Genomic DNA, 15448 nt, shown 5'->3' with positions numbered 1-15448 from the left:
TTATTCCGTTGGTGTTTGCTTCGCAGAGATGTCTTTTCTTCTCAGTTAGAAGTTTTGCTTTGAAAGGCAGTTCTGATGACTCTGATTTACAGTGACAGCAACTTCAGTGGCATTTAAAGAGACTGGAAGGTAGAGATAAATAAGCTTGAAGATTGCTTAATAAAGCAATGGAAGATTTGTTCTTTCCTATAAGGTTCCTAAATACTACAACAGGCAGGGGAATTTGTCTCACCTTGTTTTAGCCATCTAAAATTTGGGCATCTTGTTCAAGCTGGTCCTTCAGGGTTTCTGTGCAGGACTTGGAGAGGATGCCAGCACATCTAGAAGGAAATTCCTCTCCTTGTTTTAGGCATCCACCTCGAGTCAGGGTGAACCATGCTGTGGAGATGCTCATCCTCTTTCTGCTGTTGCAGAGAGAGTGCAGAGCACTTCACAAGACTTCTAACTTTTAGAGGGATGAAGTTAGGCAAGAGCAACCCAGACTAGGCAGAGTGAGAAAAGCCATCCATGTTCAGAGATAGAGCTGCCCCCCAACAGTGGGGGGTGCTTTGCTTAGGAGACACTTTGAGTCTTGCTTCTTGGGTTGCCAGTGCTGGGGAGCCATGAATGATGTGCTTGGTCTTTGGATGAGTGTCACAAAGTGCTCTTTGTGAGAAACCTAGCCCATGTACTCCCAAGTACCAGAGAAACCTACCTCCTCCTCTGTTCAGGTGATGGTCAGTGCAATACAGAGGGAAACCTGGGGAGGTCAAGCAAAGCTGGAGGATAGCAAGAGCTCCTCAAAGATAAACACGAGGAACTCGGTTATCTGCCAGTTAGGCTGATAAAAAGGGGCATGGGGGTTTCTGCAGCACAAACGCTCAGGTTGAATCTCTGAGAGGATAACAGGTTCTGGCATTTTTAGGGCAGAATAAAAAAAAAAAAAAAAGTAGAAGAAGCTGAAACAGCAGCAAACAATAACTCTTGATCTAAATCTTACAGATCACTCCACCCGCAATGAATCCAATGGGGCAACCGTCTGGGTAAGGACTGCAAAACTGGGCCTGTTGGATGACACCTCCCTTAGTATTGTAGCATCGTTTAGGTTGGAAAAGACTTTTAAGATCAAGTCCAACCATTAATCTAGCTAAAAACCTTGGCTCAAAAAGTTCTTAATTGTCCTTCTAGCTCCAGTGGAGATTGTGCAGCCTTGACTAGTCACTCCTCAGCTCCTCTACTATTTCACCTGGAAGAGGGGAAAGAATTCCCGTTCCTCTGTGACATAAAGAGAGGCTTCGTTCATAGACCTGAACACAAAGAGTAGTTCTGCTGATCCTGCATAAGACAGGTCAGAACATCCTGTCAAGAAGTCTCTACATTAAAGAAAACCAGAGGATCAGGCCCAGCCAGCATGGGTTTATGAAAGGCAGGTCCTGCTTGATGAACCTGATCTCCTATGACAAAGCGACTCGCTTAGTGGATGAGGGAAAGGCTGTGGGTGCTGTCCACCTAGACTTCAATAAAGCCTTTGACACCATCTCCCACAGCATCTCCTGGAGAAACTGACTGCTCATGGCTGGGACGGGGGTGCTCTACACTGGGTAAAAAGCTGGCTGGGCGGCCGAGCCCAACGAGTGGTGGGGAATGGAGTTATATTCCACTGGTGACCGGTCACAAGCTGTTTCCCAGGGCTCAGTGCTGGGGCCAGTCCTCTTTAATATCTTTATCAATGATCTGGACAAGTGGATTGAGTGCACCCTTAGTCAGTTTGCAGATGACAACATGTTGGTTTGTCAGGTGGCTGTCTTCTGGAGGGCAGGAAGGCTCTACAGAGGGATCTGGGCAGGCTGGGCCAATGGGTCAAGGCGAATTGTATGAGGTTCAGCAAGGCTCAGACCCTGCACTGGGGTCACAACAACCCCAGGCAGCGGTACAGGGTTGAAGGCAGAGTGGCTGGGAAGCTGCCCAGTGGAAAAGGGCCGGGGGTGCTGGTCAACAGCCAGATGGGCATGAACCAACAGCGAGCCCAGGTGGCCAAGAAGGCCAATGGCATCCTGGCTTGTGTTAGCAATAGTGTGGCCAGCAGGACAAGGCCCATGACCATCCCCTGTACTTGGCACTGGTGAGGCTGCACCTCGAGCCCTGGGGTCCATTCTGGCCCCTCACTCCCAGACAGAGCTTGGGGGGCCGGAGCGTGTCCAGAGCCGGGCAGGGGGCTGGGGCAGGGGCTGGGGCACCAGTCTGATGGGGGGGCTGGGGGGTCAGCCTGGAGAGGAGGGGGCTCGGGGGGGACCCGATCGCTCCCTACAGCTGCCTGGGAGGGGGCTGCAGCCAGGGGGGTCGGTCTCTGCTCCCAGGTCACAAGCGGAAAAGGCCTCAGGTTGCACCAGGGGAGGTTTAGGTTGGATAGTAGGAAAAAACTACTCACTGAAAGGATGGTCAAACATTGGAACAGGCTGCCCAGGGAGGTAGTGGAATCCCCATCCCTGAAAGTGTTCGAAAAACATGTAGATGCTGTGCCTGGGGACACGGTTCAGTGGTGGGCTTGGCAGTGCTGGGTTAACGGTTGATGATCTCAAAGGTCTTTTCCAACCTAAGTGATTCTGTAAGTCTATGAATGGCATTTATCGCGCTTTCAAGTAACTGCTGCTTAACCACTGCTCACTGCTTGGCAAGGTGCCGTGAAGATGCAATGCATCTGTTGTGGTAGCTATTAATTAATTAACATTCAAGACAGAAGCTGCCGGTTCCACTTGTGCAAGCAAGTTGCTCTTTGTGTGGTGTGCTGCAGCTCACAGCTGCCGGGAGAATGTGCTGCAAGATGGTGGCTGGTCTGGGCCGGCAGGATGGAAGACAGGAAATTCTTATTTTCAGGAGCCACGGTAGTGTCGTGACACACCAGGTAATAGCACACGCCCCCTGTTCCTTGCCCCACATTTCTCACAGGCAATGCAATGCCGTCTCATTGCTTGCATGTGCTTTCAGTACCTAATGCACACCACGGTTTCCACCTCTTTGTCAACAGCTCTTTTATCAGGCCTTGATTAAAAACACTGTTTAAATCCTTATTCCTATTTATGCATGTTTCTGAGGCACGTCTGTGTGGCAGAATATTTAAACATTAGCTTTCAATGCCACTTGCTTCAGGGAGCAGAGACAAGCTTCAGATTAATTTTGGGTGATGCTTTGCTGATTCAGGACCTTGCCTTTCCCACTGCAAAGGACAACCATCTGGGTAAAGAGGAGTGCAGTGCTAGAAGACATCCCATGTGTTGCAGGAAATGCAAGCTAACACTGTCTTTGCAGGAGCAAACATGGGTGGAAGGACCTTACAGGTTCCTCCTGAGTCTTCAAGTCTGTCTTGAATTGGTTAGAGATTATGGTAAAGGGTGACTTGGTAACTGGACCTCACCTGAGAGTCAAAGCGACATTTAGGAGAGATGTCAGTACTTTCAGTCCTGGGACACGTGTATTTTCCATTCCTGCTGTTCATTCAGCCAGGCTGTGCGTTGGCACCAGTGCATCCACTCTTCAGATTTTTCCTGGCAGATGGGGCTGTCTTCATCCCTGACTTTCCCATCCAAAGCATGTGAACCACAACATGGGTTTCAATGGGTGGGCAGTGCCACAACCTCCCCTGGGGGCATCACTGCTGGGAAATAGGGATGAGTCCTCTCCCACCCAGCCCACTACTGGCATCTGCTGAGGACTGGCCTCTTAAAGAGCGTGAAGAGTGCAGAGCTCTGCTGGGGCAAGGCTTTAAATAAGCAGAGACCTTGGTGTAGGCACCTGCAGCTTCTTCACAGCAACAGGTACAGACGGATCAGTTGAAACTTAGGAAATATCAGTGTGAGAGTCTTGAGGCCTGATGATCTCCAGATCTTCCCTTTGCTCTCACTGGAACAAGATGGATCTGTCCAATGCCTCTTTGCTCAAGTTCAATTTGTTGTTCAACATTCAGGAAATATTATTGTATAATCTGTGGCTCCCCAACAATTTTTCAGGCCCTATCTTTTTTTTTTTTTTGGTTTGGGTTTTTTTTTCAGAAGAGCTTGGGTGTGTCGACAAACATCTTGCAGCGGTGAAGGATGCTGGACTGAGTAGACTGTATGGGCTCTACGAACAGCAACGATCGATTAATATCACAGCTGACTGCCGGCACTGCAGCAAAGCTTGTTTCTTTAGAGCTGCATCTACTTTAACCCAGTGCTCGGCGAATTGCAAATCCAAGTGCATTTGACAGTGTGAAGGCAGTGTAACAGTCTGGCGGCTGGTACCCCAGTGGGAAATCCTGTGCCTGGTTCATGTTGGCTCGCTACGTCAGGGAGCTGCAATCATGACCGGAGGTGATACCTTCATTTTCAGGTGCTTCTGCTCTTTTCAGCTATTTGCCTTCCAAAACGGCTTTTTATTGCTATGTGTGAAAACCTTCACCACTGTGCAAATTTACTGTGTATCAGATGGGAACGGTTTCCTGGCGCTGGTTTTCAATATAATATTTCACAGCTCTCTGCTTGCTGGGAAACATCCATTTCTGCTCCAGTCTGTGCTGACCTGCAGAAGTTACAGGCTTTCACAGCCTCCTGATGCGGAGCTTGGGGTCCTGTAATCAAAGACACAGATGTTTAGGTTTGAGGAGCACTGATTTGACATCCCCTGTACCAGCCACTTTTTGTCTGACCAGTGTTCACACTACTGGATGATGCCGTTTTCTCCAAGATGCTGCTTGTCTGTACCATCTTCCTACCTCCAAGCATCCCAGCTCTGCAGCGCCTTGTTCACGTTGCAATGTCAAAGAATTCTTATATTGCCACATTGCTTTTTTTCTCTCGTATATGGTGGAAATGTTAGTTCGGGTAGGCCTGCACAGATTCTGATTTTCAAGACTGATGCATATAAGTGCGTGCACATCACAGTCTTTGGCCCCCAGCGTGATACCCACCGGGGTGTTATGTTTCTGCTGTGGTTTGCAGTGGTGGCAACACCATGGCTAATCTTTTCATTAACATGAATACCAATGGCTTGCCATGGCAGGGAGGTTCAGTGTTTTAATGTTCACTGAGGACTGAGGGCTTCTTCATCAGTCCTCATTCTTGAACTGGGAAAAGTGCCACCTGCAGTCTCTGAGGATATTTCAGACTCCATTGCATAAGTGCCCTCTGGTCCTTTCTTGATGTTTCAGGCTACGGTTTGCTGTTGAGGCTATCTTCCGGACCACATATATTTCCAAATGTGGCAGCAAAATAGCTCACTGTAGCACATTAATCGCACACTTCCCCTTCCATCATTTCCCCAACTCTTGCATAGGAATTGCCATACCCAGTTAGACAGCCGGCTCATCAAATCCTGCTTCCTGCCTCCGGCGATGGGCAAAACCTGAGGCTGCAGAGGTACCCCCATAGCACACCAAGCTGCACAGTTCTGGGTGTGCGGGTGGAAAACCTCTTTCCTAGCTGCCGCAGAAGATCCACTTATGCACTGAAGCATGACATTTGATTACCTTTATTACAGGATCTTTGTGTGCAGAGTTACAAATGTTCATGGTCATGCAATTATCCAGTCACAGCAGTTGACTCAATGACCTTTGGCAGTGGAGTCCATAAATTTGCTATATACAGTGAAGGGACCCCTGATTTGCTGTACCTCCACTGATCTTTACCTTCAATGAGTGACATCCAGTGACTTATATTATACATGGCAGGGTAAAATGGAAAGGGACTTTCAGTCTTGTTGTTCCCTTTTTTCATTTGAATATCCTCAAACTCTTCTTTAGTCTTTACAAAACATTTCTGGATTTTTGACCATTTTCTTTCCTCAAATAAGATTATACTTCAGGCTTCTCCAGAACTCTGGAGCAAAGATGTCTATCTCCCATGAAATGTCCAATATCCTTTGGCTTCTCTGGGTGAAGATCTCAGGTATGTTTGGGAAAAGAGCATGGCTACTATGCAAATGCAAGAAGGAAGGTCATTTCAAGGGATGATCCCATCTGAGGCACAGAAGAGGGGAAATGATGAGTGCACCCAGTTAAACTTTCAGGGGAAATTTATAGACGAGAAGAAAATCAGTGGTTCAGAGTATAATTTGGCCAGAGATCACATTTCTCAATGAAAGTATACCAGGTACCACAAGCAACAGGAGGAACAGCTATCCATGAAGAAGGAAAAAATGTTAGTTTTAAGCAAAACAATGCCACAAAAAACATTTAGCATCTCTTCAAGCACATGCTGCTGCAGCCTTGAGTGCAAGGAGCCATAAAAGTGACTAAAGCGAGAGTCTCAAGAGTAGATTGCTTAAGTGAAAGGAAGCTGGAATGAAATGTCAGCCAGCCCTGTCGGTCCCTCATTCAGCGCTGCTCAGAAATGCCTGATGCTTTCTGACTGGATAGCCAGGGCTGGAGTAATTACTGGGTTGCAGCATTTTCACTTTTACAGTGAATAGCAAGCAGACTTTTTTCTTTGCATGAGTTACAATTTTGCCTTGTGTTTTATCAGCTGACACTGTTGGTGAAGGTTTTTGCTATATAGTCCTTCTGGTGTGCTCCTGTCCTGGTCATAACAGCCACATGACAGCTGTCCTGCTCTACCAAACTTAAAGCTAAACTCCCTGGGGTCTACACCAGGAAATTAAACAATTTGGGGCACAGGTAGTCGCAGTAGTCACCCATACTGCTAAATTGCTAGCTTCAGCCCAGAAGAACAAGCACGGACCCAGACAACTCTGGGAAGCTCAGACGCTGGCATAGACCAGGGACCATTCCCAACAGAGCATCTGGAAGGACCATCCTATTTTGAAGACTCAGAGTTTAATAGCACAGACATGGCCAGACTGTGCCAAAGGGCCTCAGGACTAGAGAGCAGGCCTGGCCCTGGTTTTTTTGACTGGTATAAATATGGCCCAGCTGTCCACCTTGTCTTGGCTTTGGTGCATGCATGACACCATTTTTAAACTATAAATCTCTGAAGAGAACTCTGCATCTCTGAAGAGAGTCTGGTGAGGTGCTCCTGCCCTATACACACAGCTACAGCAGGAGTCATTGTTCACATCAGCCTTTCTGCAGGGGTCTCCACAGACCAGCACAGCTACAGCATCTACATGCCCGGTCCCTACCTCTGCACTTAGTGCAAGAACCCAGGACAGCTGGAGAACCATTGTCCCCAAAGGTGGCTTGCACAGCAGGGTCCATGTGTATGGGAGCACCTCCTCTGGACTTCATCATCCTGTGCTCCCTTTCTAGTCAACAAATGCCTCCAAAGAGAGACCAGTCTCCAAGGGACTGGAGGCCTGAATCCACCCTCTAAGGTTATATCAGAACACGGGTTCTGACTGGTGAACCCAGGTCATCCAAGTTAAGCTCAAGGCACATACTGTAAGAGCCTTTCCAAGGACGCTGCAAGGGCTGTTTGGTTGCGTGTTGTGCTGTGAGATGCCCTGAGGTGTGTGGTGTGTGGATATCACAAAAGCATGCTGGAGACACCAGTAATGCCTGCAAAACAGCTGTGAACAACTCTGTCCAAGTGGACTTGGGACTGCCACCACAGAGAGGTCCTTAGGGAGGAATGAACATGTCTGTGCTGAGCCATGTCTTGCACCAGACTGAGACTTGGAGCTGGTCAGACCAGACCCTTTCTTATCTAGAGTACATCTGCCTTTCTGAGCCACTTTTGATGCCCTTCATGTCTTTTTTGATCCTCTAGGCAATTACCCACTGCTATTGACTCTGAGCACCCAGCTCTTCCCTTCCAGTGAAACGCCAGACCGGACCAGTCCCCTAGGGCCACTTCTAAATCCTCTTGGTCATACAGGCATTGGATAGGTTACTTTAATTCCCTGTCACCATTCCTTCCTCCATTTTTCCCCTCTTCAAGCTACAGGTCAGGACCTACCTAGCCCTTCCCTGTGCCAAGTCCTGAGATATTTACGAAGCTATCACATCACCTTGATTAATGCAGCCTTCCCCTTTCTGGTCTCTGGTCATGTTCTGCACTTGGAACTGCTCCTGCCTGCACTCTTCTCTGCCCTTGCTGACCATCCCTGCCTCCATTCCCTCCTCCACGTCTTCCTCTTGCCACTGTGCTCCTTCCTATGGGCCCATCTGCTCTCTCCTGGCCCTTGCAGCACCATGAGTGGTGGATGCTGAAAGACTGGGCTCCAACGCTACCCCCTGCAGAGCACCCACCATGGCACTCCCTACACAATGGGGACACCCCACGTCCCAGCTGAAAAGGAGAACAAATTTCTGGCCAATAGCATCACCTTGACTCTTTTTCACCTTCCTATGCAGCCCATGAGTCCTTCCTTCTTACCAGACCACTCTCTCCCAAAGGGGGTCACAGCCACCAACTCCCATGATACTCTAAAACCTGGAAATGCTAAGCCATTCCCCGTTCTTCTGTTCCAGCCACCTCCCCCACATGCTTTCCTTCTCTAATACTCCAGGAGCCATGGCTTAGGACCCCTAGCTTAGCATCATGTAATGTGCGTGTCCCATTGTCCCCCCCGCCTCTAAACAGCATGAGCCCTGCATGAACCCCCTTGATTTTAGGGCACAGAGTGTTGCTGGATTTCCTTGCCTTGTTTCTAGTGCTTTCAGTTCTGTATTGGGTCTTTTCTACTATTTATTTGCTGGCTATTCAGAGCATGGCAAGATGTATTATTGTTTAGATTTTAGAGGCAGTATTTGCTTTCAATGTAGATAACAAAGCAGGAAAGCAGCAGAGGGGAAGTCGTCTATACCATACATCCTCTGGAGGCAAAAAAACGAGTAACAGGTTAAAGTCATCAAGGTAAAAAGTTCCTTTTGCCAAAAAATCACAACTCTTACTGTCTCAGCCAGATATTCCCAGTATAGGTCAGCTTGATCATCCTCCCATGCCACATACTGTCAAAAAAGCTGTGATCTGGCTTTGGGCCACTCTTACGTTGTTTGCATTTGATGCTTTTGAGGGACAAGGCTAAAGGTTTCAGCTTGTTCAGAGATGACAGGGATATCAAGCAATGGAGATGTAGAGCTTCCAGGCTTGTGAAAGTGGAAAATCCTGGAGGCAATGGTTGTTTTGGCTCTAATTTTATCTGGGTTTTGTCAGGCTAATTAAAAAAGTGCTGTATACTTGTGAATTGACAGATTGTAAACATTGTGTTATTGGCTTACTAGATGAAGATAGCATGGGATCAGGGGAAGAGGCTTGCATTGGGATACCCTGGAGAGGTGTGGCAGTGTGGAAAAGGGATTCAGGCTTGCAGATTGTCTTTGGCCAGGTAAAGCAAGCCATCTCCCTTTGTCCATGATGGGGCAAATTTTTCACGTCTTCATGCTCGTGGAAAGGAGATGAACAGACTGAATGCACAAAAGAGAAAGCAAACAGATGATGCATCTGTAAGAAATGCTTTGGTGTGGGGGCATAGCAGTGGTCCCAACAGGGAACCATTTGTTCTCAGGGCGCTCACAAAGGGGCTTTGCCGAAGACATATTTAAGCAGCTTATGGACATTAGACAAATGCTTAATCTGCAGAAAAATGGGCCACCAGGCAGGCAGGTGCTCTGATGCATTTCAGGCCATGGAGAAGCAGGGCCTGTGAGAGAGAGCAGTGGAGGGGACCCAGGGGACTGGTTATTGGTGGCGTGTAGGAGCAAAGCAGTCAGTATTGGATCTTACACCTCAGAGGTTGAGGAAGCAGGTATAGCAATTGCAAATACCAAAAATGTTTCTGTGGAAAGGTAAAAGAAGCCCCTGAAATGACCTAACAACAGCAGGGATAGGCAGAGAAAGCCCCAAAACTAATATACCAAGCCTAGTTGCAATTCTTCCACCTGCATCCTCTGTGTTGCTTGCAGGACCTGAGCCAGCCAGATGCAAGGTAGCTTGAATATTGCTCTCCAGATTTGCATCTCCGTCCTTGCAGATGCAGCCACTGCTGAAGGGCACGGAAAGCCAGACAGAAAATCTGCCAGATCATTTCCAAATCTGATCCTAGTTTGCCCTAAATAAAGGTCTGGATCCATCTGTGGGAGGCAAAAGCAGAGCAGGAATGGCTTCAATCATCTGCAGCTGCATCTCGTTCTCTAAGAAAAAGGCTTGAGCTGACATCTCTTGGGTCCATAAGCAGCATTTCCTAAGCAGGTGCCATTATTTTGCAGTCCTACAAAAGATGGCAGCCTTCCCTAAATCTTCTTCCCTGCCAGCTGGCTGGACTCTGCCCAGGAGATACATGTCTCACCTTAGTTACTGACACTGAAGCTGGCACAGCCCATGGGAGACGAAGCTCAAAAGCTGCTGAGAGCTGCTAAAAGCCATGTCCCTAGCAGTGCTTGTGGTATTTCACTGGTGCTGGTCTCTGCCTGGAAAAGTGATCACACCTGCCTCCTCCTGGAAGAGGGATTTGGATTTTCTCTTGGTTGTACATGAGCCAAGTTGCCTTTATGCTGGCAGACCCAACAGCTTGGGTTGCTCCTGCAGCATTTTCTCACCATTCATGGTGCCTGAAGCAGCTCCTTTGGGAGGGGCTTGCTGGATCGGGAACTCAAGGAGGAAGAGGCTGCAGGAGCCAGGAATACACTGGCTTGCAGTCTCAGCTCTCTGTGGTCTCTGTTTCTAAATTGTCCTTCCTTGCAGAAGGACACAATAAATGGTGGGGTGAGCTCTACCACTCGGAGCCTTCACTGTGTGCCAGGGCATACTGTATACTACAGGTCAGCCACCCACAAAAGACCAGTGTGTATCCTCAACAAATCCCCACCTCCCTTCCCACAGCTTTCCTTTGCCTCGGTCTTTACTGCAGGAGCTCCTCAGGATCAGAAACAAGGTCCTCTCCATGTACCCATCTCGTGCATCTCTGTTCTCCAGGCTTTGTCTTTAGAAGTGGAGGATTGGAAGGCAAACATAAACTCTGTTCTTTTCTAATCATCCCTTTTATCAGGTCACCCTTCCCTCCACATTATGTTTGCAGTCTATGGAAACCTACAGACAGACAGAAACACAAAACAACATCCTCAGCTCTGCTGCCCCCACCTCTGTTCTCTGAGTCCACCAGTCCAAGAGAAGTCATGCAGCATATTTCTGGCTCTGCTTCTGTGGCCTGGGACACACTGGACACGTCCTTGCAGTCAATTAAACGGTGCCAGGACCTGTTTTCTGGCCCTGAGGCCAAGTGGCACTACCTGGCCATATCCAGACTATGACTGGTGGGCGAGCAATCCCCCATCCTGCCACCACCCATCCCTCACCGGTGAGCAGCTTTGCTGTTGTCCTCACCTGGCCTTGCAGCCTCCCTGCCAGACAGAAGATGTCTCTGCTGAGTAACCAGGGACCGTTTCTCTCCTGCAAACAGGCAGCTGTGGGCTTAAACTTCTGGAGGTAAGTGTAACTTCTGGAAGTGAAATCATTGGCTTTCTGCTAAGCTGGCTTCAGTGATGAAGATTGTAAGTCTTCAGTTCTTGGCGGCATTTGCTGTCTTCTGCTCCCTGACTGCCCAGCATCTAATATCACAAGGGCACAGGGATGGGGATTATTTCAATGAGCTCCCACAGTAGTAAAAGCAGCAACCACGTCAATGATAGTAATGAAGACCCTAGAAATGAGGACTGACCATGGCTGGCTGCAGCACCTGACTTGTGTGGTGGTGAGGACATGTGGGGTATCCTGCCAGGGTGCTTTACAGCAACACTGGGTGGGCTGGAAATTGCCTTTATGAACATCCTTAAGTAGTTCCAAACAGCACAGCGAACTGGCACATCTCAGACAAGGAGGGGAGGGCATCGCTAATACCTGCACCCAAGTTAGACCCGCAATAGGCTCTGTTGACCCTGATGACTCCAACCTCACCAAAAGATGAAAATATCATTATCCGCAGTGCGTTTTGTGTTTCCTCAAGGCACACTGGAAGCAGGAACCAGCAAGCTGGGCAACGCACAAGCAGCAGGCATCACTCCCACTCCCAGGGCTCTGAGTAAGATGTTCCTGCTCCTCCTAAAGGATCTCGCTACAACCCTGGGAATGCAGATGGGGAAGAAATGAGGGCAAGTGCAGAACAGCAATGTGATAGCAGTATTACTGACATTTTTCCATAGAAAGAAACTAATTTCTTTAAATAAATGTCCCACAAAGTGAAATTGGGATTTGTGGAGGATGTCTGAGGAAGGGAAAAGATTTGGGTTCATCTGAAGTGTTTTTCTCAGATAAAATTGCAGTGATTCATTTTTATTTTGAACTTTTAAATCTTTTCCCTTTACTGTACATTAAAACTGAATAAAATTATTATTACCTTCCTCTCAAATAAAGACAGGGGAACCCTTTTCCCTATGTGTTTAGGTTAACTCCCCTGTGCCTTGTAGGAGGTGACACCAGAGTCCACATCTGAGGACACTGATGGGAGTGAAAGGAAAAAATGGCCTCAAACATCTGCGGAAGGCAGTATCCTGAGCCATAGTGAATTCCTCTCCAGGAAACCCATCCCGCCTCCCTTTGAACCAAGGGGAAGTCTCAGCATGCGCGGTACCCTGCAGCAGGGATTTCTAAGCACTCCTCCTGGAGGCACTACCAGAAAAAAAGAGAGAAAACCGCAGTGCTGAATGGGTCAGCAATGCATGAAGCTGATTTGGGTTGCTTTGTACTTCGTCTTCCAAGAAAATGGTGAGCAAAGAAAAGCCCTAGATATTTCCTTCTCGTTTAGCTTGTGGGCTGGGCTTTCCACCGCAATGCCAGTCCATGCCCCTGTTCTCCGAACCAGGGAGGGGCACACAGTGGATTTTCTGGTTCCTTGGCAAGCCCCAAGACTGAAAGAAAATTGACTTTGATCTAAAAAGAAATTAATTTTTTGCCTTTTCAGTTTGTCCAAAGAAACAAAGAAGGATTCCTTCAAGATCAAGCAAAATGTTTTCTTTCATGTTGGAGCATTTTGAATTCTTGTTTAAATAAAAGCACAGGAAAGAAAGGAGAAGGTAAGAGGGTACGTGGAGGACTGCCTGATTCATCCAGCACCGTCCCACAGCAGTAAGGCTGGATATTTCACAGGGAATATGCTTTGATGCAGGAGGGAGAAGCTGCAAGACTCTGCAGAGGATGCCCAGCTTGTGCAGAAAGCCAGGGATGTGCCTGGTGGGAGGCAGGTTTGAGCCATTGCATTCCCTGCACATTCCTGGTTGGATTTCTTAGCAGGGTGAGATATCAATGAGTGTCAGGAAGGCAAGCGCCTCAGGGCTGTTATTTAGCATCTTAGTAACACACGCCTAACTCGTAGTGAGATGCTCCAGAATTTTTCCTAATGGATAATTTCTACAGTTTAGGATGCATTTCCCTGGCTATTCCTCATATTTTCAAAGCTCTGCACTACAACCAGGTCAGGGTCTTTGCTGCTGTCAGTGGCTGCAGCTCTGCTCTCACCAGTGGGTCACAGATCACTTTTGCATTCACTAGATTTTTCTCCTTCAAGTGGACTCAATGGTGCTCAGAGATACTGCCTTGGCTGAGAATGAGCAGTTGGAGGGCAAGTTCTCCATGCTGTCTCCTTGGGAAGAGTCTCCTCATGATTCAGCATGGATGCTACTGGCTTTTTACCCATCATGCAAACTCACTGAGAGAGTTACCCTGCTTTGGAGAAAACAGGCTAATGACACAAAACTGCTGAAAGAAAAAAACTAAGTCCATCTGGGACAATATTTAATTGCTGGTGGCAATTTGCAGATTCAAAAGCTGCAGCAGAATTTTTAGGCTGGACCATCCCTAGCTAGGTCCAAGCTGCTATCTGACATGTGGCAGATTGCGTCTCTCTCCTCCTGCTTAATTCTCCAGCTACTCAGTCCCAAGGAGCCTGTGCTTACAAAGTGCCTCTGCAGCACAGCACAGAGCTGCTCACAAAGCAATGGTCGTTACTGTGTTCCCCCTCTCATTCCAGTCCTGATCTTGCACCATTTAAGTCAGTGCGAGCTCTGTTCATGAAATATTGACTCCAGGACCAAGGTCCTACCGCAGTTCAAACCAAAGGCTTTAGCAGGGATTTGCTGCCTTCTTGTTTCCAAGCTCCCTATGGACAAACAATGGGGGAAGAATGGGAAGAAACATCAACATCATGGGATACAAATGCTTTAGAGAATTGGTTCCCAATGTATTGGCAGTGCAGGGGGGTGAGCTGGAGCTAGGACATCCCAGATTCCTGTCAGGTTACTTATATTGAAGACACCCTCTGAAGAAACCCTAAGGGACTTTGGAAACTGAAACCATCACCTTCATAGGATTATGTTTAGGCTGCTGGTTCAGATTGTCTGGACCATAAGAAGAGGTAACAAAACCCTAATTAGGGACCTCTGGTCCTACGAGGCAAACGTGGTGCCTTTCTTGCACAGTTTGGTGGTCATAGCTTTCAGCCGGCGCTGGCTAACCTCTCAGAGAATAACACTGCGGGTTTTGTGGGACCTTCTGGGGTCTGCTGGCTGGTACCACAGCTTGGGCAGTGAGCAAGTCTGAGCTCAGAGGACACAACTCAGAGCTGTCAGTGGGGGCATGTTCGGTGATGGATGCAGTGAAAATGCCAGGCCTCGGTGGTGGTCATTGCTGATAGAGCATCTCAATCCAAGTGTGGGATGGACCTCTGGAGGACAGGGACAGGGAGGACAGTGTATTTCTCTCTGATACCACCCCACCATCTCTGCTCCTGCGCATCCCTGCAGGATTTGAATTGCACAAAAGCACAACTTCACATGAACAGACTACTAAGAAACTCACTTATGACTCCTGTTGTGATGAGGCTGGTATGAGAAAGTGCAGTATTTGTATTTGACCATATCATCTCCATAAACATGAACTTATCTGGCAAGACTTGCCAGATCTTTCCTGATCCTCTGCACACAAATTTTTGGAAGACAATGAACCATGTAGCACACTTCAGGGTGAGAACTGGTCTTTTTTAATGAAAGAGGCAAATTCCATTTCCATCAAACAAGAAGAAACTAATACAAACATCACTGTTACCCTTCTTCTTTCATCATTGAAAGTCTCTGTTTTATTTCTTTTTCCTGTGTGTCAGGCAGCAGTACATCCTTCTGCAGTCTTTAGCGTGCTCCTCCTTCTCTCCTTTAGCACATGTCCTGGAACAATACCCATTGCAGCTCTTTTTTGACTGGCTTTTGCCTGCAGAAAGAAAGAAAGAGAGCTAAGTCTGTGCTGACGAATTCATCGTGGTCAACAGCAGAGAAATCCCACCATCACACAGTAAACTTCCTTCTTAAAGTGTCCACATCCACACTGATACTTGGGAATGGAACCTGGCCACTCTCAGCACTTGTCCCAGGAACGGTTTGAGTCCATGCTATTGGGCCAAGAGCAAAGCAGCCAGTGACAGTGCTGTCAATTCAGTGGTGTGGAAGTCAGTTCAAATATCAAGCTGAGACCTCATTCCTGGCACTGCTGAATTTATCGATATAGTCACACCCTTGGTATTCAGCTCGAGGTGAACCGAATTGCTCTGACTTTGTCAA

This window comes from Falco biarmicus, chromosome 6 (assembly GCF_023638135.1).
Source record: "Falco biarmicus isolate bFalBia1 chromosome 6, bFalBia1.pri, whole genome shotgun sequence".
Classification (NCBI taxonomy): Eukaryota; Metazoa; Chordata; class Aves; order Falconiformes; family Falconidae; genus Falco; species Falco biarmicus.
This window is presented reverse-complemented; position numbering follows the sequence as displayed.